This window comes from Felis catus, chromosome B1 (genome assembly GCF_018350175.1).
Source record: "Felis catus isolate Fca126 chromosome B1, F.catus_Fca126_mat1.0, whole genome shotgun sequence".
Classification (NCBI taxonomy): Eukaryota; Metazoa; Chordata; class Mammalia; order Carnivora; family Felidae; genus Felis; species Felis catus.
In genome coordinates this window covers 121,611,601-121,638,213 of record NC_058371.1, presented here as the reverse complement: position 1 = coordinate 121,638,213, position 26,613 = coordinate 121,611,601, and the positions used below count along the sequence as shown (strand labels likewise).

Genomic DNA, 26,613 nt, shown 5'->3' with positions numbered 1-26,613 from the left:
TATTAAATCTAGTATGAAAGGCTTTGCTGATTCTGCCTTCAAATGACTTCCCCTGCCCTCGTCGTGGACTTCCAGAACTCTAGTTGCAACGGGGTTCTTACTGTCACTGCCTATAGGTGGCGCCCTTTCATAGCTGGACCTTTGCACAGGCTCCCTCCTGCCCATCATCTACAGCCTGCCCCAATGCCCTTTCCACTTGGAAGCTTCCCTGCATTCCCCCAATTATTCTTGCCTCTTGGGCCCTCTAACAATTTATAGATAACATTTACCTAGCACTTGTTATGCTGGCTAATAATTTTTCCATCACAAATCTCTGATTAGCTTAGGAGCAATTTGCAATGAGGATATTGCCTCTCATGGCTGTATGAGCCACCACATCCAACACTAGGTCTATTGTATAGAAGATACCCAACACTAACACCCGATATTCGGTGTGAACGGAATAGGCACATTTGTTTTCGTTTCTACTTTTTCGGGAAGACTGTACATTTTGCTTCTCTCAGATTCAATTTAATTTTGTTAATCTTAAATTCACGTAATGAGTATTAATGCAAATTATCCTTCTATCTATTTATAATGAGTCTTGTAACTTCGAATTCGTTGCTAAAGTACACACAAATTCCCACCGCTATTTACAATTAGACACAGTGGAAAACACATTTAAGACTTTTTTCCCTGATATGTGAAGGCACATGTCAGTTCCGAGATGCCTCAAGTTGCCTGTGGGCTCCTTTGCCGTTACCGGCATGTCAGTGCAGCCGCCGTTCAGATTCCCTGTTGGTCACTTAACTGATCTTTTTGGTTAGTAAGGGACCAGGACTACCCCCAGAACTCTGTAACCATGGTGATAAGATGCCCTATTTTAACTTTTCAACAGAAAAGATGAGATGCTCTCGCACTCTGTGCCTGTGGTTCCCAGTGGAATTTTCTGGAGCCATTCAAGCAGTTAAGCAATAGAATCAGGCCCCGAACAGATAATTACTTTTTTCCTTCATACTGGTCGCTTTCAAATTAGGGGTGGTGACTGACAGCACATGCAGTCCATGACCAGCCAAATGTGAGGTCCAAGGTGAGCCCGGAAGGCTTGTCATTCTTATAATACACCAGCTGGGGAAAAGCTCCTCTAAGCCAAGAGGTTTACTTCTTAAATAAAATTGGAGTACTTACCAAAAGAACAACTGTGCGCTTTTGTATGTGTTGCGAAATAAAATTATTACGGAAGATGGACGTGCTTCTTGCAGAAAATCAAAGTGTTCATTTAGACCGTGTTTTCTAATCAGAATTAGTCTTGGACGTAGTCGAAACGGGGCCTAGCGTACCTTTGACATTTGGGGGGCACCGAGGAGGCACAGTGTTCAGTATCTTCCCCTTTCTTTAGTCTGAAAATTTAACTTGCCAGAGTTTTTCCCTTTAAATGTTTCCAAGCCATTGTACTATAAATATCTTTGGGAAAGTCATCACAGCAGAGGAAAGGCTGACATTTAGTGGCCTGTGAAATAAGACTGGTTTGTAGCCCTGTTTGTTTGGACTAAAGAGTGTTTTCTAGCTCTTTTTAAGCCAACATTCAATCATAAGAAGACATCACATGAGAACCTACGCTACTCTATCACCTTTAAGCACTACGGGATATGGCAAAACTACATTCTCATGAGACAGAAGCTACACTGCCACTGTCCTATTTAAATGGGCCAAGTCCTCTCGAATTTGTCACAGTGTCCATCCCTCCACATGTATTCAGCAATGCTTCTTCAGGTCTCCCTTGCTCATTTACTTTGCACCCTTGGCTCCTGTAGGTTAAAGAAAAAACAAACAAACAAACAAACAAAACCAAAAACAGAGTGAGCTTCAGTAATTGTGACAATTCGGAGGCTGAAGACAAGGCGTCCCCTCAGGTGTGCCTTCTTCTCTAAGATACCCTTAAGAACACTAAGACATTTCCATGCCCCTTCTCTTCTGTTGTTCCCGCCTGCTATGGACCGAATGTTGTCTCCCACACCCCTCAGGTTTATGTGTTGAAACTCTAACCTCCAATGTGATGGTGTTTGGAGATGGGACGTTTGGAAGGTGATTAGGTTTACGTGAGGCCCTCATGATGGGATTACTGTCCTTAGAAGAGACCAGAGAGCTAGCTCGCTTTCTCTGCTGTGTGAAGATACGGCAAGAAGGTGCTTGTTGTCTAGAAACCAGGGAGAACGTCCTCACCAAGAGCTCTACCGTGATGGCATCCCGATTTCAGACTTCCAGACTCCAGCACTGTGAGAAATAAGTTTTTATTGTTTAAGCCATCCGGCCTACGGTATGTTTTTACAGCAGCCTAACTGCTTTAGACGCAGCTCGCCTTCTCCCCTTGGGCTATGATCAGAAAACACACACACCACAGAAAACAAAAAAACCCGCGTATTTCTAATGTATTTTTCTCAAGCATTTATTCAAAAACTCTTATTATTTATAATGTAGCCTGACTCCACACATACTTACATACATACATACCACACACATACATAAATGTGCCAAAGATATCCTACTTTTACTTGAGGCTGGCTTGAACGGAAAGTTTGAGTTTTCTTAAGTTGTTGAGTGCCCCCTCCATTGGGAACACATTGTGGTTGTACCCAAACAGTGCAGCAAGACTGAGTTGAGACATGGAACTTATTCTGTAAAATTGGTTGGTATGGGAAGAAGTTGGATACTCTATTCCCAAACTTCACTCTCTGTAGGAGTGGCACTGTTTAGTTAAGAGTTACCTGACCCTGTCATGTGACATACTTTGACTTAATGAAGAGCTTTAGGAGGAGATGCTTCAGGACTGGGAAGGGAAAGGTGTTTTCTTTCTTCCTTGGAAGTCTTTAGAGTCTTATGCGTTTATCAGAGGCCCCTAATTCCTTCTCTGTCCAAATCTCTCACATGTGCAATGCAAGGTTTATCTCATAATTTGCCATCAAGTTTAAAATGTAGATATCTGAGCAAGAGTTTGTATGCGAACATCCTCAGAGGCATCCACACTTCAAAATATACCACGCACAATAAGCTATACGTAGTAGCCATGGGGGTACTTTTTTAAAACTAGGCTTCACACCCAGTATGGGCCTTGAACTCACTACCCTGAGATCGAGACCTGAACTGAGATCAAGAGTCAGCATCTGCTCAGCTGACTGAGCCATCCAGATGCCCCCACCAGTATCTCTTTAAGAGAATCTGCAGTGGGAGACACAGTGAACTGACAGCTCAGCCGTCGTCCCCTCGGATTCATCCCTGCTAAGACGTGAGGTCACACTTCCCCCAGCTGCTCCCAGCCAATCACTGATCACTGTGGGGATGCCAGAGCCAGCTCACATTTGGTGTGGGGATGCCTCATTGGCTACATGAGATTTTCTTTTTCTCTTTTTGGTGTTTATTTATTTTGAGAGAGAGAGAGAGAGAGAGAGAGAGAGGTAAAGGGAGAGAGAGAGAGAGCTCCATGTGGAGCTTGATCCCATGAACTGTGAGATCATGACCAGAGCCTAAATCAAGAGTCTGACACTTTACCGGCTGAGCTACCCCGGCAGTGGGTGGTTAAGACTTCCTAAGAATTGTGTTTCTCTCTGAGGCTCTTCCTGCCCGATCCCTTCTTTCTTCTCTTTCTGCAGGTGGCAGACCTCTATCATGGGCCGAAGGCTCTCCCTGCCTTCTCTTGCTTGTTTCCCTTCAGACATTTCCTCCAATAAATCTCTTGCATCTCTCATCTTGTTTTGGCATCTGTTTCTCAGAGGATCCAAACTGACGCACTGTAAATGACTGATTATTATTGGCAGAGTCAAGAGGAATTATGGAGAAACATCACAGGAGGACCTGTGTGGGTGTCTTAAAAAGAGCACAAAATTATAAACATGATAACCTTTCTTATCAGTCAGCATGAATATTATGTCTCCACATAGTGTGAGGATCCAAATAAATTTTAAAACAAGATGCTGGTTATTGTGGGCACCCGGGTGGCTCAGTTGGTTAAGCCTCTGACTCTTGATCTCAGCTCAGGTCATGATCTCATGGTTTGTGGGTTTAAAAACCCCATGGTAGGCTCTGTGGTGACAGCGTGGAGCCTGCTTGGTGTTCTCTCTCTCTCTCTCTCTCTCTCTCTCTCCCTCCTCCTTCTCCTCCTCCTCTTCCTCTGGCTCTCTGTCTTTCAAAATAAAAAAATAAACTTAAAAATAAAAAAAAGATTCTGGTTACTGGCTCTTTGGGAGTTGTAGTGGAGATCAAATCTAGTAGAGACCAGACATTCACTCATTAAATAATAACCATAGATAATGCAATACACAGAAAAGGTTTTAGTGATGGATTGTCAATTGTTAAGTGTAATAAATGCTTTGAGTGCAGAAACAGGAGGGAGAGGCCACTTGGAATTTTAGAACTTTTGGGGAACATTTAAGATAGACTTCCTTTCTAAAAGCTGGATCTCATAAGTGGATAAGAGCCGGTTGCTTCCCTTATGGGGAAGTGATAATGTAGAAGGCTGAAAGAGAGTGGTTATATGAATATTGGGACAGACAGTCATCAAGCAATACCCTTAGAGCTGTGTTTCTCCAATGGGGTCTCAAGACCTCCGAGAAATCATAACAATCTATAACAAATTGAGAAATATGCTCCCCCCCCCATTTTGACGCTAATCTAAGAAATTAGTATTTGCATACACTTGAGATCCCCTGGATCACCTTCTAAATGAGGGCTGTCTCCATTTCTTTGCTTCTGTTTGTGTTCATAATTATGAACTGGCCCCCAACAGTACCGTTTCAATCATCACAGGCTGAGAAAAAACAGAAGCAGACTTCTATGTAAATGAAGCACTCTTGTCAAGGCCAAGTAGCGTCATTTGGGCACTGAAGAACCGATCATTTCGCAGAACAGTAGTTTGAGTAGAGAAGAGCGGTGACAAATGACGAAACTGAGCCATCACCTAGCACAGGACAATATATATATATATATATATATATATATATATATATATATATATCACAAACTCAAAGCCATCATGTACTAATAAGATGAGATGTGGCAACTTAGATTGAGTAAAATGATTTTAATTTTCGAATTAAATTGATGTGTAAATTTGAATTTAGCGCTTTTTAGTGTTTAAGATAGAATTTGTAAGTTTGATGTGGCCTTATGATATAAAGTGTACGAGCTTAAGGAATCTATGCTTAGCTGTTTATTTTTTAATGTTTATTTATTTATTTTTGAAAGAGAGAAAGAAAGAGAGAGAGAATCTCAAGCAGGGTTTTTTTTAATGTTTATTTATTTATTTTTGAGAGAGAGAAAGGGAGACTCTCAAGCAGGCTCCACACTTAGCACAGACCCCGATTTGGGGCTCAAACTCACGAACGTGAAATCATGACCTGAACCGGAAATCAAGAGTCGGATGCTCAAGGACAAAGTCACCCAGGTGTCCCTACACTTAATTTTATGTACAAAGTGATTCACCTGTGAGTATGCCCAGCTCTTCTCCTGTCCACCCCCAAAAGGGAAAACTATTTGCTCCTGCTCCCTACCCTTCCCTACACTCCAGAGGAGGGTCTGCTTCTTTTTTTTTTTTTTTTAATTTTTTTTTTCAACGTTTATTTATTTTTGGGACAGAGAGAGACAGAGCATGAACGGGGGAGGGGCAGAGAGAGAGGGAGACACAGAATCGGAAACAGGCTCCAGGCTCCGAGCCATCAGCCCAGAGCCCGACGCGGGGCTCGAACTCACGGACCGCGAGATCGTGACCTGGCTGAAGTCGGACGCTTAACCGACTGCACCACCCAGGCGCCCCGAGGAGGGTCTGCTTCTGAGCAGACACCTGGCAAAGGACACCAAGATGGGGGAAGCCCCACTGGCGTGGGGGATACCAGCAGCCACGTGGGTGTAAGAAGAGCCCAAGTTTGCTATTAGCATCTACTTTATCCTTGAGCCGGGTGCTTCCGTGCACTGTGTAAACTCCTCAGCCGTAGGAGGGGTCTTCAACAGGAACTCTGCGGTGAAAAGAAAAGGGCCGGGATTCTTGGTGGGAGAAGCAAAGTGCACAGAATAAGGAGTAGAGAAAGAAAAAAGTTGATAGGTTTGAGGGAGTAGAAAGGGAGTTTTAGGAGACCATGTTAAGAAAGAACATGTAGAGAAATTTGAAGAGGCTAGAAAATCTGGAAGCATGTCAGAGCAATTTTTCTGGGGGTTATAAAGAAGATTCCTTCAGTGTTTTTCCTGGAGTCACAGGTAAAGACTGGACTCCCGTCAGAACTGTGTGTGTTTAAGGACACGTGGGAGTCCTCAGGGGTGGATCTTTTGAAAGTCCTGTCTTGAGAGCTGCTGATATCCCGGCTCCTCCAATTATGGACCAATTAGGTTAAACTCAAGGATATCTCTCAAGGACACACATTACATTTCAAGGGAGGTATTGAGAAAGGAAATGTTCTTTCAAGTTAAAAGGCGCCCAGCCCTCATCCAAAGTCTCAGTTGCTATTATCTTCTGAAGTAGAGGAATTAGCATTTGATTTCTCTTCTGCCTTGCCTTGGGGTGGGCAGGGTGGAGCTTACCAGAAAGAAAAAGGAGATACAGCAGTCTGCTCAAGCTTCATAAATTCTTTAGGGTCACGATTCTCCCACTGCATTAGCTAAATGGGACTTCATGGTAGTGCTGGGCTGCAAGAAGAAACCTATGCCAGAGAAGACACCCAGCCGCCAGGTAAAGTGCAATTAGCCGAGCATATAAAATATAATTCGTGTCCTGTCGATCGTACATCTCAAATAGCTCTTGCAGCCGGCCCAGTCCTCTCCATCTCCACCCCTTTCATCTCCTCTCCGTTGTTAGAATAGTTTTTAACTGGAATTGTGCTTCCAGGAGGCGTCTTTTCCTCCATTTGTTTATATCCACTCACTGAGCTTGTCTATTCCGTGCTGTCATTGGCGGCTCACTCTTTAGACCCTGCCGTGAGGCCCCACAGCCTCTGCCTCTGCCCAGTTTATAGCCTAGTGGGGACAGAGACGTTAAACGGGTAATCATTCAAATACTGAGTGTGTTGGGCTTCTGGGATCTCATTACAGAGGAACGGAAAGTCTGGGAGTGCAGAGAAAAGCTTCCGGAGGAGCCCAGAGGGTCTTTAATCTGAGGCCAGAAGGTTGAGGAGGAATTCACCAAGCAGAGGGCAAGCCGAGGGGTGTTGGCTCAAGAATGCCCCAAGTGGAACACCGGGAGAGGCTGAATGATGCCCAGGAAAAAAGGAAAAGACTAGCATTTAGGGGCCAGGTAGGTTAGGTAAGTTAGCCTTCAGGCTCAGCTCTAGAAGGGCCCTGTAAAAAAAAAGTGAAAATTTGGTTTTTTATTCTAAGGGTTGTTGGAAGGCACTTGAGGTTTTTTAATCCAAAAGTGGTAAGATTGGCTGCAGAGTGGGCAATTCATTGCACAGCGTAGCTAATCTTTTTAGAGTGCAAGGTGATTAAGTCACTCCTGTTTTAGTAAAAGTTTTAGTGATATTTTATTTTATTTATTAAAAAAATTTTTTTTAATGTTTATTTATTTTTGAGACAGAGAGAGACAGAGCATGAACAGGGGAGGGGCAGAGAGAGAGGGAGACACAGAACCTGAAATGGGCTCCAGGCTCTGAGCTGTCAGCACAGAGCCCGACCCGGGGCTCCAACCCACAAACCATGAGATCATGACCTGAGCTGAAGTCGGACGCTTAACCGACTGAGCCACCCAGGCGCCCCTATTTTATTTTTTAATTAAAATTTTAAAAAATGTTTATTTTTGAAAGAGGGAGAGAGAGAGACAGAGCCTGAGTAGGGGAGGAGCAGAGAGAGAGGGAGACACAGAATCCGAAGCAGGCTCCAGGCTCTGAGCCGTCAGCACAGAGCCCGATGCGGGGTTTGAACTTATGAACTGCGAGATCATGACCTGAGCCGAAGTCAGACACTCAGCCGACCGAGCCACCCAGGCGCCCCTTTAGTGACTTCTTAATGCCATCAGAATGACATCTAAATTTTTAATAAGGTTTGCCAGGCTTCCTGCTACTTTTCCAGGCTCATCTTCGATTCCCTGCCCCTGAAGGGCAATAGAATCTGCCACCCCAGAATGTGCCTCTTTGGCATGAAGACAATTTTGAACTAAAGACAGTCAAGGCCCCTTAACTGCCTGAAAGGATTTAGATAATGATTTTAATTGGAAATGGGATGAAGTCAGAGGTCGAGCATCAGAAGTCGAGAACTCAAAGGAAACTGAGATGGAAAGTTTGCCTTAGGCTTTTGAATTCCCTTTAAAATGTAACATGGTTACCTCACAATTTACTTGTAATCATATTGGCTCGAACTTGAAGGGAGAGATACAGGAGGCACAGAATCTGTAAGATGTCATAACTGAAACTGGGCATCATTTTCCTCGAAACCGATTTTAGTCAAATCGGTTCTAATTTAGTCAAATTAGTTCTGGTGTTTAAGATTTTTTAAATCTAATTTTAAGAATGCTATACAGGTTATATTCAGGCACTTGATGTTTTTGTAGATCTTAAAACACTCTCGAGGGTTAAGAAAATACACGGCTTATCCTTATCTCTTACCTTGTACTGCCATCCTGTGGCCATTTCATTTTCTAGTTTACAAATCCATTTGCACAACCTTATTTTCTGCCTTCATTCCAGATTATGTTTTCAGATTTTATCAGTTCTCAACCAACATAGATACGCTATAATGTTAGTAGTACAATATTTAGTAGCGTTTTGCATTTTGCAACAGTAAGATGTCCCATCATGCAGTAATATATACTATCATGCAATTTTAATTCTGAGTGAGCTTCCATTCAGTATTTTCTAGAGAGCTTTCCTCAAATTTCTTTCCATCCTTCCTTCCTGATCTGGCCTTTCAATGGATGCTTAGGCAGTAGCAATTTACTGTCTCAAAGACTGACTCCCTGGGTTGCCTCTCTCTATTTGAAATACTTACAGATACTTTCCATTGGAACCCGGCTTTGGATTTCCTTCCCTGGATCTCCCCTCATCTGACTTGATAGACTTCTAAGTCCCAGTGCCCTCACTGGTGAGATGACAGGTCTAAGCGGGATCAGGCATGGCATGTACCACAGAATGTGCTCATGTTCTTCTGGCTTGTGACCATCAAATTCTGCTTCTCTGTGGAGAAGTGGGGGGGGGGGGTGTGGAGGCTGAAGGGTGCAAAGGGCAACTGCTGTCCCAGGGGTTCTTTGTCTAGAAGTAGATTTGGCCTATCCAACCAGGAGACTGATGGCACACACATTCCATGAGAGCAAATTTTGTTCATGCTGTCTACCCAAGACCGTTAAGACCTAGAGTCTAGCCCAGTAGGAGATAAGTCTGAGGAATAACAATGATAATGGCTAATATATGGAGCTTTCATTTACACCCCGAGTCTTGTTCTAAGCACCTTATATGCATTACCTCATGTTTTAAGCAATCTTGTGAGTAGAGGCCACTAGCATTCTTATTTTACCAATTAAAAACTCCAAGTCTTAGAGGGGTGATGTTCCTGTCAAAGGCAAAGAAAAAAGAGAAACTGTTGGGGGGCTGGTTTGTGATTTTAATTAGGGGAATTAAGGAGGCCTCATTAAGAAGATACTTGAGTAAAGACCAAACAAGGCAGAGGAACCAGCCAGCCAGGCAATTTTCTCATGACCAAGTGTATCCGGTTGAAGGAATAATCAGTGCAAAGGCCCTGAGGCAGATCTGATGGGTTAGTGAAAAATTAAGGAGACCAGTGTAGCTGGAGCAACAGAATTAAAAAAATAATGTTTATTTATTTTGAGAGAGAGAGAGGAAGAGAGAGAGAGAGAGAGGGCACATGAGTGAGCGTATCCTGCACAATCTGGGGAGGAGCAGAGAGAGAGAGAGGGAGAGAGAATCCTGATGTGGGGCTTGAACTCAAGAACCGTGAGATAATGACCTGAGTCAAAATCAAGAGTCAGATGCTTAACTGACTAGGCCACCAGGTGCCCCTAGAATAACAGAATTTGCCAACGGATCACATATAGGGTGAAAGAGAGAAGCGTCAAGACAGATGCCATGTTCTTTGCCTAAGCAACAGTCAGGATGTAGTGTTCATTTACTGAGATGGGAATAATGGAGGGAGGTGCAAGTGTGGCGCTAGGGTAGGTTGATGGAGGCAGGGTAGTTGATGCGGGCAAGGTCAAGACCTCAGTTTTGGACAGTTGCCTTTGAGATGCCAATTAAACATCCGTGGTGAGATGTTGAGGAGGCCTTTATTTTATTTTATTTTATTTTATTTTAATTTTTAAATGTCTATTTATTTTTGAGAGAGAGAAAGAGAAGGTAAGTGGGAGAGGTGCAGAAAGAGGAGGACAGAGGATCCCAAGTGGGCTCTTCGCTAACAGCACACAGTTGGATGTGGGGCTTGAACTCACAGACCGGAAGATCGGGACCTGAGCCGAAGTTGGTTGCTCAACCGACTGAGCTAAGGTGCCCCGAGGACGCCTTTGGATATGAAAACCTGGAGTTCAGGAGAAAGATCCAGGCTGAAATGCAAATCAGCAGTAGCTGGTATTGAAAACCACGAGACTGGGGCGCCTGGGTGGCTCAGTCGGTTGGGCGTCCGACTTCGGCTCAGGTCGTGATCTCGCGGTCCGTGAGTTCGAGCCCCGCGTCGGGCTCTGTGCTGACAGCTCGGAGCCTGGAGCCTGTTTCGGATTCTGTGTCTCCCTCTCTCTGACCCTCCCCCGTTCATGTTCCATCTCTCTCTGTCTCAAAAATAAATAAAGGTTAAAAAAAAAAAAAAAAAAGAAAACCACGAGACTGAAAGAGATGGTCAGAGAAGTGAGTTTAGTTAGAAAAGAGAAGGGACCAATGCTCAGATGTCAGGGAGATGAGTAAGCATTCCTAAAATGGTAGCTGCTGGAGTTATTAGCATAATTTCCCCCAGATTTCCTTATTTGAGGGCCACCCTTCACTCCAGCTCTCTGGTTCTCCAGTAAGGGGCCATTTGGAAAAATCCCACCTTGTGTCTTTCAGTTTCTCTCCAGGACAGCACTTCCACTGTAAACACTGCTTCTGGCTGTGGCCACCCACGTGGGACACACTGCCTTTTCCTGACAACGCCTCCCATTCCAGCTAAAATCAAGGTACCTTGCTGCTTTTAGTACCTGGCTGTCTGCTGGGGAGAGTCCCTGCCATCCCCCTGCCTGTCCTGACGCCATCAGCCCTCTGCCCACCCTCCGTCCTCGGGAGCAGTCCGTCATCTCACCTTCAGGGTCTGGGGTATCTGGTCTCGATCTGACAGCTTCTTCCTCTCTCTGTACAGGGAACAAGTCCCACAGAGTTCACATTGCTTTTTCCTTTTACCATCAAGACTCTTTCTCTCCCTCACATTTAAATTTTTTTTTTTTAACGTTTATTTATTTTTGAGACAGGGAGAGACAGAGCATGAACAGGGGAGGGTCAGAGAGAGGGAGACACAGAATCTGAAACAGGCTCCAGGCCCTGAGCTGTCAGCACAGAGCCCGACGCGGGGCTCGAACTCACGAACCGCAAGATCATGACCTGAGCCGAAGTCGGATGCTCAACCGACTGAGCCACCCAGGCGCCTTGTGGCCCTCCTTAATGCTGCCCTTTCTCCTCCCCACTTGAGGAAACTTGTGCAAGATATTCCCTTGCTCATCTTTACAGCGATGTGGGATAAGGGGTTTCTTCTAGGAATTAACACCTTCTACCTTTAGTGAAGATCTGGAAGGGACTGTGGGAAAGATGGAGGAAAAACCACTAACCAGCCTTCTGAAGCTGCGTGCGGATGGGCCAGCCAGCGTCTCAAGGAGAAGCTAATAATCCGGGCCACCGAGCGGGGCTGCAAAGAGGCAGCTGCAGGAGACGGTGGGAAGGGACGGCCTCTGCGAGGTGATCCCCCTTCCAGTCCGCTGCCATCAGCCTGCAGTTGGCCGAAGGGCCAGCAGTGGACAGAAGGGTGACAGCTGCGGAGAGGAGAGGAGTGTAAGTAGGAACCCAGCACCATCGCCGCTTTTGGCTGCACGTGCCTTCCAAGAAAACGGGCTGCTGCTCCCCTTCTGCCTCCAGTATCTTATTTAAGTTCCTCTTTTGGTCAGGTTTGACCTCCAACCACATAGGGAAGGGAACTCTGGGATTTGTAGTTTCTAGCTTAGCCAGACTGACAATGAAATACACCAGCGCTGCTGCCTATGAGTGAATCCTAACACTCAGTATTGTTGAGTTTGGGCTGCACTTTATTATCACGAACCATGCAGCTTAGTTTTTTCTACGACTTGCTTTTGTCTTTTCGTTGGGGTTGTTAGCTTTGGTTTTTGAGATTCCATCCTGCTGATCCGTTCGCTTTTAACTACTATAGACAGAATTCCAAAGTATGAAAATATATATGTATTTTATGTATCCATTTCAGTAGAATTAGATATTTGGGTTTTTTCTTTTCAGATTTTGCTTCTATGAACAATGTTTCTATGACTATTATATATTGTCTCCTTATCTGTAAAAGTTCCTGTAGCACATATACCCAGGAGAGACACTGTGAGGTATAGAATATGTTATGTGCAGCTTTATTACATAGTGTCAAACTGTTTTCCATGCGGATTGTGCTCCCACTGGCAGTGTGTGAGTGTTTCTGTTGCTAAACATCTTCATTATGAAGACACTTGACATTGTCAGATATTTTAAAATTTGCAAAAGCAAGGAGGCATAAAATGGCATCTGATTTTGGTTTCATTTTTTTTTTGACTTAATTATGAATGAGACTGGACATCTTTTACATATTTTTTCACCATTAGCATTTCCTCTTTTATGAAATAACTGGTGTATCTTTTGTTCTGCTTTTTTTTTCTTAGAAGAGTTCTTCAGCAATTCTGGATAACAATCTTTTATTGATTGTTTATATTGCAAATATTCTTTCTCAATTTGTGGCTTGTGATCAGTTTGAGTCATTTCTGCTTTGCTGCTCTATTTTATCCACCTACCCCTGTTCCATTTCTACACTGGATTGTCTGGTCATGTTCTTTCTAGTGTCTTTTGATGAACTCCTGGAAAGCCCAAATTTTAGCGTGGTAAATGTGGCCTTCCTCCCCAGCTGCTTGGTGATTTGGGGTCTTGCATAAGGAATCCTTCTTTTCTTCCATATTGTAAAATATTCTATATTGCCTTCTAAAGTTATTCTGGTTTTGCCTTTTGCAAAGTGTTTAATTTCCCACAGATGGTGTGATACATACTCCTTTATAATTGAGCTTCCATATATGCATGAGTTTGCTTCTGGCCTCTGGTCTGTTCCATTGGTCCTGACATGTGCAAGGACAAGTGTCCCCATCTCGTTCTTCTTTAGCATTGCCTTGGCTTTTCTTATCTTATCTAAAAAAGCCATTTGCTTTTCTGCATAAACCTAAAAATCAAATTGTCGAGTTCCCCCAGAAACCTCTGTAGTGATTTGTGTAGAATTAGGGGACAACTGAACTCTTTACGAACTACTCTGCCATCTCCCGCCTCCTCTTTCCTTTCAACATGACCAGTGCTGCTGTGTCCTTTGTCGAGGACTTCCTGGTGGGTGGAGTGTCTGCGGCCACCTCCAAGACCCCTCGGTAGCACCCATCGAGCGGATTAAGCTGCTGCTGCAGGTGCAACATGCCAGCAAGCAAATCACCGCAGATAAGCACTACACGGGCGTTAGAGACTGTGTGGTTCGTATCTCCAAGGAGCAGGGAGTCCTGTCCTTCTGGTGTGGCAACTTGGCTGGCCAATATCATCAGATACTTTCCCACTCAGGCTCTTAACTTTGCCTTTCAAGTTAAATACAAGCAGATCTTCCTGGGTGGTGTGGACAAGAGAACCCAGTTTTGGTGTTACTTTGCAGGGAATCGGGTCAGGTGGCGCCTCTGGGGCCACGTCTCTGTGTTTTGTGTCCCCTCTTGATTTTGCCCATACCCTTCTAGCAGCTGACGTGGGCAAAGCTGGAGCTGAAAGGGAATTCAGGGGCCTCCGTGACTGCCTGGTTAAGAACTACAAATCTGATGGGATTAAGGTCCTGTAGAAAGGCTTTAATGTTTCTGCGCAGCTGCCTACTTCAGTATCTGACACTGCAAAGGGAATGCATCCAGATCCCAAGAGTACTCACATCTCCATCAGCTGGATGATCGCACAATCCGTCACAGAGGTTGCTGTGTTGACTTTCTATCTGGTTGACACTCTTTGTCGCCGTGTGATGGTACAGTCAGGGCGCAAAGGAACTGATATCATGTGCACAGGCATGCTTGACTGCCGGAGGAATACTGCTCGCGATGAAGGAGCCAAAGCTTTTCTCAAGGGGGCTTTGTGCAATGTTTGCAGAGGCCTGGGCGGTGCTTTTGTGCTTGTCTTGCATGATGAAATCGAGAAGTTCACGTGAGTTATTTCCTGGCTTTTTCACCCTGTGAACAGGCATGTTGTAGCGTATAACATATCTTGAGCATTCTCGACAGACTGTTGGCTATCTATTTATCAATGGCAACTATTGACTGGTTGGAAATGGGAAGCAATACTATTCATCTGACCAGTCTTCTCCTAAAGCCATTTCCGTGATGATGGGACTCAACTGTCGTTTTTTCAGTCACTCCTGATAAACAAATTTGAAGAAAAAAAAAAAAAAAGCCGAAAGAAAAAAAGAGAAGTCTTTACAGACTGCTACTCTGTTCCCGCTGAATCTGTTCTTCTGCTCGTGAGCTCATGGCTGCCATCTGAAGACTCGCTCACCTTTCTTGGCACCTAGTTTTGGCCGTGTGTGGCAGAGTACTTGCAAACTGATTGCCATTATTTCCTTCCCTGTATCCACATGTCACTTTGCTGCTGTCCTTTCAAGAAACAGGATATGCCTCCTCCTTTGGAATATGAGCTGGCATTATCACTTGTTTGCCTAATAGATTGCAGTGGGTAAGATACCGTGCCAATTCTGAGCCTCGGTCTCAACCAGACTTTTGCGCCATGGCTCTCTCCTGGAATTGTGCCGCCGTCTGTGAACAGCCCCGGGTGAGTCTGCTGGATGGTGAGAGACACATGCACGGTCAGTCACCTCATAGCCAGGCTTTGCTGTATACTAACTTTGATCTCAAGCAAGGTGCGTGAGGCACCTCATCTCTAAAATGAGGATCATAATAATATCCACCAAACAGTGTTGTTGTAAGGATTAAGTGAGCTAACATAAAGTAAAGCATTTAGTGGGGCACCTGGGTGACTCAGTGGGTTAAGCATACTCCTCTTGATTTCGGCTCAGGTCATGATCCCAGGGCTGTGGAATTGAGCCCCGTGTTGTGACCTTTCTCTCTTAAATAAATAAACTTAAAAAAAAAAAAAGTAAAGCACTTAGAAGGGAGCCTGGCACATAATAAACTCTTTGAGGGTCAGTTATTACCATTATAGTGCAAAAGATTGCACATTTTGGACTCCTAGGGAGAAAAACAAATTTATTTGCCCAGAACATAGAGTGTGTGCTTAGTTGGGAAGAAATGGCTGGGAAGGCAGGGAGGAGCAAGTTTGTATTGTAAGTAGCCTTGAATGCCTGCCTCAGATATACGGATTTTTATTCTACAGATATTAGGGAGCCATTGCAAGTTGTGAGCATTTAAGAAACATGATGAATGTATTCAAATATTTAGATAAGTTCTCACATTCATATTAAATGGTCCCCCATAGTTTTTTCAGTCTCTCTAACTAAAGACTGATTGGAGAGACACTTGATGGCAAGGAATCCTAAAATGGTCATTTATTTTGGGATGGAGTAGTTGGGTGGGTTTGCTTATGTTCACACGGTTGGGTGGCTGTTGCTTTTGCAGTGAAAGCAAAAGAGTCTGTGGTACAGTTTATGTTTGAGAATCGGGCAACTTAGACCTAGCCATTAAGCAGTGTGGAAGACATAACCTCCTTGGTTATAGCCAGGGCTGTGCCAAATAGTCAATATGTTTGTATACATCTTCAACAGATATTTATTCTACTTGGATTTTATGCTAAAAAGGAAATAGGCAAATAGAAGACATGATCTTCACTGTTTGAAGTTTATAGTCCATTGAGCAATAAAGACCAATAAATAGCACCTGTATGGTACATCATGGTAAATGCTACACAGTGAGAGCATCCATTGGATATTTGGATTTAGAGAGATATGAGAGCTGAGATCTGATGATGGATGATTCAGAATTTGCCAGAGAAGAGGAGGCTGGGGGTTTCAGACAGCGGGAACAGAATGGATAGAGACCTAGAGCAAGAAAAAACCATGGAGAATGTTTTATAATATGTATATACGGGGGCAATATCATTGGCCGTTACTAATAGTCTCACTTCTTCTTGAAGTTATATTATGGAACAGGGTAATGAAACCAGGTGGGCTGCATGAAGCCTGCAGGCTGTGGGTTGCTTATCAATGTATTAGATTCTCACTTAACTCTCCTTCGATAGGGGAAACACACCTAAGAAATAAATCACTAAGAACCTAAACAGGTAGTGTGGGGGCACAGGACAGACTGCCCCCAAATATGCCACATAGTGATTATTTGAATTAAAGTTACTTAAGAAACAGCCAGCGTAAGAACACTCTGACCCCCTCCTGCTATGGCTCCAAAAAGCAGGAAATAAATCTCCTGTGGGAAACGTGCCCTCCCTGCACCAGGAGATAGAGGGACATCCATTTTGTCAGAGACAAAGAAATTCAGAGCCAAAGAAGCCTATCTAAACAAATCCTGTTACTATTCTAGCCTCCAGCCCAAATTTTATTTAGAACTCCTTACGAAGCTCTTGAATATAAATTTTCTTTGTTCTGTCAATTCCTCACAGATTAAAAAAATTTTTTTTAATGTTTACTTATTTTGAGAGAGAGAGACAGAGACAGAATGTGAGCAGGTTGGGGCAGAGAGAGAGAGGGAGACACAGAATCCGAAGCAGGCTCCAGGCTCTGAGCTGTCAGCACAGAGCCTGATATGGGGCTTGAACTCATGAACCATGAAATCATGACCTGAGCTGAAGTTGGACGCTTCATCCACTGAACCACCCAGACACCCTAATTCCTCACAGATTTATGTTTCTTTGTCTAAAAAGCATAAAAGTGCATACCTTGGTCATTTCTTTATTTTATTATTATTTTATTATGTGGCTTCAGCGTGCATGTAATTAAACTTTGGTGTTTTTGGTTTGTTTCGTTCTTTTTCCTGTTAATCTGTCTCATGTCAATTCAATTCTTGTACCGGCTAGAAGAATCTTGAAGGGTAGGGAAAAATTTTTGCTCCCTGAGAGATGGTTTAGTTACTAATTTGAAACCCAAGTGAGAAGGAAGGGTATCCATGATGATACATGTCAAGATTTGGATGTGGAAGGAAAAGAGGTCAAACCAAAGTCTTATGAGTTATGCCAACCAATTCATGGGTAGAGGATTTTCTGTACTATTTATATATACATATGCTGTCAGACACAGTGAATTTCAAGTATAGGGGGCTCTAGGGTATTTGGTTTTATAATATTAGACTAACCAACTGTTCTCTCATGCTTTATGTTGACGGTTCTGCCTGGCATGTAGTAAGTGCTCAATAAATACTAGCTGCTATTATTATTTTATCAGTATTAAGAACAATATATGATTCAAGGTAACTTAACAATGGAATCACGTAGAAGGCTACAATGGGAAAACACTGCATATGTAGCTTGTTCTTGATTCTTTTTTCTCTCTCCTATAGTAATTTTATTATTCATGGTTATTTCTACACAAAGGGGATACAGAAAGATGTGACTCAGTTTCAGTGAAAGATTAGTGTTGGGAGTTGTGCAATTCTGATCCCCCGAACAAGCCTCAATTCCATCACCACCCCCAAAACAGTGAGTGTTGGTGAATTACAGACCAGAATGTTTTTTAATAAAGGTGCTCATGGGGAACCGCTGAAGTTACAGGACCAAAGGTCAGATTGGCTCAATATTAAAGCAAGGCTGCTACTCTGATGTGAGTATATTTAAGAAATATATTAAAGGATGGATCAATGCAAAATGTAAAGCAAGCTACACATAAATTTGAGAAGAAAAATCCCTCAGGTCCTGGAGCTATTGGGAAGACTTAAAGACAGAAATAAAACAAACCCTCCTCCCTTACTCTCCCATCCCTAACTTCACCAATACAAGACCCTCCTCACCCCCCTCCCCCCCAAAAAAACACCTTACAGATTTTCCAGATTATGAAGGAGAGAAAAATTTATGTTTTATTTTATAATTTGGCAGATGAAATGGAAGGAAAAGTTTGTAATGAGTCACATATGTTGTATTTATCATAAATAGATTTTTTGTTTCAGAGAAATTTGCACCATGTTTATGAAGCACAAAATTTTAATGGCATTAACTCATTTATTTGGGCATCTTCTAAATATAGATTCTAAGCAAAGAATACAGGGGATACTGGGGATACAGTTGTGAACAACAGACAAGCTAACTTAGTGTTTAAAGGAGGAGACGATCACGAATCAAATAACCACGCAAGGAAATGTCAAAATGTAACCGTGGTTATGCCACAGATAAAGTGTGTAAACTCCTCTGAGATCATGGAGTGGGACATTTGACCCTGTTTGGGACCGAGAGTGTTGACTGAGTCCTGAAGGATAAGTAGGAATCAAATAGGTAAGAAGGGTGCTGTGGGGCTGGGGAAAAGTGACCCAGAGAAGAAAACGTCACACGAAGACTTTCTGTTGGGAGGAGCTGATCTGTTCAAGGCACTGGGAGCAAGGCCACATGACAGAGCTCAGGGGACACAGAGCGCAGAGCAAAGGGAGGCTACGCAGGAAGGTAGAAGGCAGTAACAAAAGCCCTAATTATATTCTTATTATTATTAAATGTTTATTTTTGAGAGAGAAGGAGAGACACTGAGAGGGGTAGGGGCAGAGAGAGAGGGGAACAGAGGATCTGAAGTGGGCTCTGTGCTGACAGCAGAGAGCCCAGTGTGGTGCTGGAACTCACGAATCGTGAAATCATGACCCGAGCATGACCAAGAGTCAGAAGGTTAACTGACTGAGTCACCCAGGCACCCCATTTTATAATTATTTAAAAAAAAAATAACATTTTACTTTTAAGTAATCTCTATCTATACCCATCATGGGGTTAGAACTCACAACCCTGATGAGATCAAGAGTTGCCTACTCCATAGGCTGGGCCAGTCAGGTGCCCCTAAAAGCCTAGATGGCTACTTGGAAAACAGGTCTGCATTTCTCAGCTCTTTGTGGCTATGTTTTGTTCAATGAAATTTAAGCAGAAGTACTGAGAGTAACTTCCAGGAAGTGTCCTGAGAATGAAAAGACATGTCCTTTCCCCCCGCTTCATCCTTCCTGTTGGTAGAAATTTGGAGAGAGCAGCCATTTTAAAACATGAAGTGATGTTGGGATAGAAATCCCCTGCAGGACAGATAGAAGGAACCCAAGTCCCTACCAGTGTCAAGAGTCATACTGGACTTGGCCTGACTACCTAGACTTCTTAGAGATAGAAATAAAAATATCCTTCCCTTGGGGTGCCTGGGTGGCTCAGTCAATTAAGTGTCCGACTTCGGCTCAGGTCATGATCTCATGGTTTGTGAGTTCAAGCCCCATGTCGGGCTCTGCTGACAGCTCAGAGCCTGGAGCCTGCTTCAGATTCTGTGTCTCCCTGTCTCTCTCTGCCCCTCCCCTGCTCTCTCTCTCTCTCTCTCTCAAAAATGAATAAGCCTAAAAAGAATAAAAAAAAAAAATCCTTTGCTCTTATTTAAGCCACTGTTATTCAGTTTTTTTCTGTTACTCACAAATGATCTAATGCTAACAGGTAAATGTGGGGTCTAAGAAGTCTAGATTTGGCCTAGCCAAATCCACAGAGCTCTTCAACTTATTTTTTTTTTTAATGTTTATTTTAAGAGAGAGGGTGATAGAGATTGAATGGGGGAGAGGCAGAGAGAGGGAGAGAGAGACAGAATCCCAAGCAGGCTCCTCAGCTGTCAGCACGGAGCCCAATGCAGGGCTTGAACTCAGGAACCGCGGGATCAAGACCTGAGCCAAAACCAAGAGTCAGACGCTTAACTGACTGAGCCACTCACCTGCCCCCAGAGTTCTTCACCTTTAGTGTACCCACTTATTTCTGCTGCTTATTTCTTTGTGTACCCCTACAGAGGGGAGGAGACTGCTGCCAACAGGATGTTCTATTTGGTTGTCCTTGACTTCATTTAGCACTGCTGTGAAGCCATCCATGTGTCTTACCAGGGTGGGATCCTGAGAAAATATTTAGGCGAAGTGTGAAAACGAAACTATTGTACGATGAAGTTAAAAATCTATTCCACAAGATGAAAGCACGTCTTTTTGTTAAGTAAGCGTTAGCTAAGGAAAGCCTCCTTTCCCGAGGAGAAAATGGGATCTTTTGGAGGAGTGGATGTCAATCAGAGAGAAGACAATCCGGGAGAAAGAGATAAAGTTCTATGCCTTTCCCTTTGTCCGTGCAGATCCTGGTGAACTTGAACTACCGGCTGTACTTTCTTTGAAGGGCAGGAAGCCCCGGATAAAACACATTCTACATAGCATTATTTCATGTTTCCTAGGCTACGACAACTTGAGGCAGTGTTTGTCAAATTTTCTCTAAGCCATGGAACACTTTCTTCGGTAAAGGCTTACTTGGAAGCTGTATGTACATAAAGTTGGAGGGCCTGCTGCTTTTCTGATGGCAGGGACATCGGGGGTAAAAAGGCCTGCTTGCATCCCCTCCAAATCTCCCTCCAGCTATGGCTCCTGGAGAGGTTTTAGCCGGACACCTTAGGGCTCCAAGAAACACAATTTAAAAAACAATTCGGGAAGGTGCCTGAGTAGCCCAGTCCGTTAAGAGTATGACTCTTGATTTCGGCTCAGGTCACCATCTCTCGGTTAGTGAGAATGAGGAATGAGCCCCCAGCAGGGCTTTGCGCTGACAGTTCGGAGCCTGCTTGGGATTCTCTCTCTCCCTCTCTCTCTGTCCCTCCCCCAAATGTGTGCCAGAGTGCGCTCTCTCTCTCTCAAAATAGATAAACATTAAAAAAAATAAATTCTAAAACAAACAGTTTAGGGGCTTTTATGGGGGCATAATGGTGGCTACAAAATAGCATTTTCTGCCTATCCTGAAAAAGTATATCCTGACTTTCCTTGGAAAAAGTACATCCCGACTCTGATTCTTCCCAATTTTTTTCCGGTCATTTCTGAATGGCGTCAGCTAAAATGTTACCTCCTCGAAAAGTCCTTTCTGAATTACCCTGTCTGGAGCAGCATTCCTCGATTACTCTTTATCAAATCATCACGCTTGACATATTTATTTGTAGGACTTTTCATTCTCAGACAGTTTCTTGTTTATTTATTCGCCAGCATGTTTCTCTCTTCCCTCCTGGTATGATAAACTCTATGAGAGTCTGTTTTGTTTACTGCTCTATCCCCAGTACCTTGCAAGGTATTTGGCATAGTGAATATGCTCAGTAATTTTTTTTTTTTTTTCAAATGTGTCAGTTTCCTGGGCTTGCCTTTAAGAATTACCATAAACTGATGGCTTAAAACAATACAGTGTATTCTTTCACAGTTCTGGAGGCCAGAAGTCTGAAATCAGGTGCTGGCAGAGTCATACACCCTCTGGAGGGTTTGTGAGGAGAGGTCTTTCCTTGCCTCTTCCAGATTCTGGTGGCTTGACATTCCTTGGCTTGTGGCTACACAGCTCCAATTTCTTTTTTTTTTTTTTTTTAATTTTTTATTTTCAATATATGAAATTTATTGTCACATTGGTTTCCATACAACACCCAGTGCTCATTCCAACAGGTGCCCTCCTCAATGCCCATCACCCACCCTCCCCTCCCTCCCACCCCCCATCCGCCCTCAGTTTGTTCTCAGACACAGCTCCAATTTCTGCCTCTGTCTTCACATGGCTTTCTCCTCGACCTCTCTGTGCCTTTCCTCTGTGGACACTTGTCATTGGATTTAAGGTCCACCCAGGTAAGCCAGGATGATCTCATCTCAATATCCTTAACTTAACTACAACTGCAAAGTCCTTTTCTTTTTTTAAGTTTATTTATTTTGAGAGAGAGCAAGAGAGCACAAGCAGGGGAGGGGCAGAGAGAGAAGGAGAGAAGGATCTCAAGCGGGCTTCACGCCCAGTGTGGAGCCCAATTTGGGGCTCCATCTTATATCCCTGAGATCATGACCTGAGCTAAAACCAAGAGTTGGACACTTAACCGACTGAGCCACTCAGGGGCCCCGCAAAGTCCCTTTGTCAAATAAGGTCATCTCCACTGGTTAAAGGGGGTTGAATATGGACATCTATTTTGGGGACCACCATTTGATCCACCACAGCAAGCACATTTGAAGGATGCAAGAATGAACAAACTAATTAGCTCCTTGGCTCCCTGTGTTGTCTGCCATTTTCCTCTTCCGGGAAGAGGAAATGTGAGACGTCTGGGGTCATGTTTCCTACCGCTGTTGGTGCCCAAAGTGATGGCTCTACCTCTAGTGACCACTAGGGCAGGGCAGTCAGCAGGGAGAGCAGAGACACTAAGGTTTCAGACAACTTTCACAACGTGGGGTCCTCAATGACTGTGCCCAGGATGCTATCTCTGGGCACTACTGACGCCCCAGTGCCTCTTCTGGTAGAAGGTGTCACACCTGGTGACTTAACATCTTCTCTAACTACTGAAGGAGGAGTGAGCTTTGGGCCTCGTCATTGCAAGGAAAAGGGAGCACTGAGTAGGAGATTAATCAGAGTGACAAAAACCACCCCCAATAGCCCTCCTTGACGCTAACATGTACCTCACTCAGTCTTTCCCCAAAAAAGAAAAGTTCCTACCCAGGAGAGTCTTGGTACTTTGTGTAAATAAATTCTTGTTGGGTCCATTTCTGTTGTCCAGACACCTTGGAGTCTAGGCCGCACCCTTTACTACTTATTCCTAGCATCACATAGCTTTGTTTTTTATTCTCACGAGGGGTAGAGGCCTGAAGACTCAGGAAACAGAGACACAGGAGCTGCAGCAATTTGTTGATGAGCAGGACACCCCTGACTTCCTGTTCTCTCTCTTCTGTGTCCGCGGAAATGGGTCTGAGGAGTAGGCCCTCGGATGCAGTCGCGGTGACCGCCATCCTCCCGAAAAGCGGGGCTCATCACGGATCCTCTCAAACTTTCTCCTGTCCTCAATCTGTTTGTTCTGCCTCCTGCTTTCCCGTCGAGGATTGTGAAGGCCATTTCAGATCACCCTCCCAGTCAGAAGTCATCTTTCTGATGTCCCTGTCACATCAATAGGACGCCAATTTCTAGACCTGAGGGCTGTGTAGGAGGTTTTAAAGTGGCTGCTTTCTCACGCCTCTAACTTCTGAGAAAAAGCCCTGGTTACCGGCGAAAGAAGACAAACAGAATTGAATCCCGGGTATTTTCCCTGAGGCTACAAGCTTTCTTTCCGTAGAGAAACCTATGACTCCTGATGACCACTGGGGGTCCCCAGCAGGCTTTTCCAATGCGCCCGAGGCACCACACTCCTCCCTCACCCTCCCGCTCCTTCCCACGGGCGCCAGGGGCAAAAACATTAGACTGTGACGTCAGCCAGCTGGAGCCTTGCTGGGGTTGTGCCCATAGGTGTAGCTAAGCTTCTGGGGAGTGGGGCCTGTACTCTCCCTGCCAGCCCAACTTGCAGCTTAAGTTATTGCCCTGATGTTATTTTAATGTGCCTTGGGGCCCTGGTGGGTGGCAGGGGGACACCATTTAATTTCCTTCGGAGTTTGGAATGTGCCTGACACTTCTTGAGTAGTCGGGGCAATGAGAGAATCTATAATCCTTGAAGTAGCAAGCAACTTTGGGGGACCTTTTCCTTTCTTTGGCAAACTTCACGACAAAGTTAAATTTGGGGAGGATTAAAAAGGAAGTGAATGTTTATTAAATGGCATAGGCACCCTGCTGTTGACATTCGTTATATTATTTAATCTTCAAAGTACCCTCATGAGGTTGGGTTATTGTTCTCAATGTGCAGGTCGGGAAGGAGACGTTCAGGGAGATTGAGCCGCTCGCCTACTGTTATCCTGCTAATCGGTGGCCTGGTTGAGTCCACAGTCCTGGTCAGTCTGGATGCACAGGTGTGCTACCCTATTTGTCCTCTGTCCCTCAGACTTCGGGTTTGACTGTGAGGGCTCTTTCAGAGGAGTCTTTTCAAAGTATATAGCGAGATCTATCTCTGAAAAGCTGAAGCAATACTTCTGTGAATAGAAAACTAAAGTCTAAGTATAATCAGCCAAATACATATTACGTAGCTTTTATCTGCCCGGCACTGTGACTACTGGAGAGTCCGGTGAGGGCCACATGGGCTTCAGTCCAGATAAGAAAAAAAGAACTACTGGGGTGCCTGGCTGGCTCAGTCGGTAGTGAATTTGACTCTTGATCCCAGGGTTGTGAGCTCAAGCCCCATGTTGGGCATAGAGCTTACTTTAAAAAAAAAAAAAAACAAGAATTGGGGTGCCTGGGTGGCTCAGTCGGTTAAACATCTGACTCTTGATTTCTGCCCAGGTCATGATCTAGTGGTCGTAAGATCGAGCCCTGCATCGGACTCCATGCTTGGCGTGGAGCCTGCTTGAGATTCTCTCTCTCCCTCCCCTGCCCCTCCCCCACTCGCTTGTGCCCTCTCTCTCTCTCTTAAAAAAAACAATTTCTTTATTAAAAAAATGAGAAGTATTTTCGGGAAAATGGGCTATCTTGACCAGAATGAGCTGGATTGGCTGTGTCTACATCAAGTCCGTAAAAGGAAGAGAACAATTATCTGATGAACTGCTGCAGAACGGGAACTCATGATTCTTTACCACAGCACCAGGCAAAGGGTGGCTTGGCAAAGAAGAAAGCGCGAGGCTTAAAGTATGGAGAAAAGTGCCGGTCAATACTCTGGAAATTCAGAAACGGGGGAAAAAAAAAAATAAGGCTCTACTTTAAACAACTGGGTTACAAGGTCCAGCCCAGTGCTTGGTGCAGAGTAGGGTCTCCTTAAGTGTTGACCCAGAGTTAAATGATATTTTTTAAACTGTTGATGGGCCTGCAGTGTATACCCCACACGGCCTTCAGCTGAAGTCACATTTGTGTGGACTCAATTCAATCTGCCCTCCGAATTTTTTTTTTTTTAACGTTTATTTATTTTTGAGACAGAGAGAGACAGAGCATGAACAGGGGAGGGGCAGAGAGAGAGGGAGACACAGAATCCGAAACAGGCTCCAGGCTCTGAGCTGTCAGCACAGAGCCCGACGCGGGGCTCGAACCCACAAACCGTGAGATCATGACCTGAGCCAAAGTTGGACGCTTCACCGACCGAGCCACCCAGGCGCCCCTCAATCTGCCCTCCAAATGAAAGCTTAAAATAAGAAACCAAACCTAAATGCTTTATGCATCATAATCTCCTGTTCTTTTTGCCTCCCACGTTGTTAACAGAGTAGGGTATCCACTATTAGCCACCTAGCGTTTACATATTTACAGGAAACACATCTCACCGTCCAGAACTACACCTGCCACATGACCTAGTTTTATCACACAGAGATCCCAGAGGTTCCTGAAGGTGAAATGACTCTGAAGTCCCTCAGATGAGGCATCTTAAATGGTCTACACCTTCTGGAATTTGAGGAAGCTAAACTAGACTATGAAGGGCTAACGGCCAAAATATATACTAAGTAATTTGTATTCACTTGCACATGATGGAAAGTTTAACCATGGTCATGTAAGGGAAAGGTGGTAATGTTGAAATTTATTTGTGCTTCTGTTACCATCTCCCAACCAAAATCTTTTAAAATGAGCTCCCAATAGTGCCTATGAAATAGATAATCCAGTAGGACTCTTTGTAAAAACATTAATGCCTCCTTTGCAAGAAAAAAAAAAAAATAGAGAAAGGAAAAAAAAAAAGATCCAAAAAAAATAATTCAAAGGCAGGGTCTTAATTTTATCTGTGCTCATGGATGGTGGTAAGAGGCGATATCATTTGATAAATAAGATGCTTGGAAATTCAAAGCCTTGAAAATAACAGTGTCCACCTTTTCTCCTCACTTTTTAGTTTTTTTTTAAGTTTCTTTATTTTGAGAGAGAGAGAGCACACGCGGGCAAGCAGGGGAGGGGCAGAGAGAGCGGGAGAGAAAGAATCCCAAGCAGGCTCCCACAGGCAGCGCAGAGCCTGATGTTGGGCTCAAACTCATGAACCTCGAGATGATAACCTAAGTTGAAATCAAGAGTTGGAGTTGGACGCTCAACCGACTGAGCCACCCAGACACCCCTCCTCACTTTTTAATTTGTTTTTGTTTGTTTTGTTTTTTTTAATTTTTTTTTCAACGTTTATTTATTTTTGGGACAGAGAGAGACAGAGCATGAACGGGGGAGGGGCAGAGAGAGAGGGAGACACAGAATCGGAAGCAGGCTCCAGGCTCCGAGCCATCAGCCCAGAGCCTGACGCGGGGCTCAAACTCGCAGACCGCGAGATCGTGACCTGGCTGAAGTCGGACGCTCAACCGACTGCGCCACCCAGGCGCCCCCTCACTTTTTAATTTGTAAAAGGAGAACAGTAATGATAACATTTACCATTTATTGAGCACTTTCTATATGCCAAACACTAACCTGACCTGAACTGTAAAATAACAATTTCTCCGAATTCTTAGGAATTAAATGA

The 26,613-nt window shown here is 44.1% G+C and overlaps 1 pseudogene; it reads left to right on the top strand.

The window, feature by feature from the left end:
- The first annotated feature begins 12,921 nt into the window (after window positions 1-12,921).
- LOC101098628 lies at window positions 12,922-16,815 on the top strand (annotated as a pseudogene).
- Window positions 16,816-26,613: the final 9,798 nt, after the last annotated feature.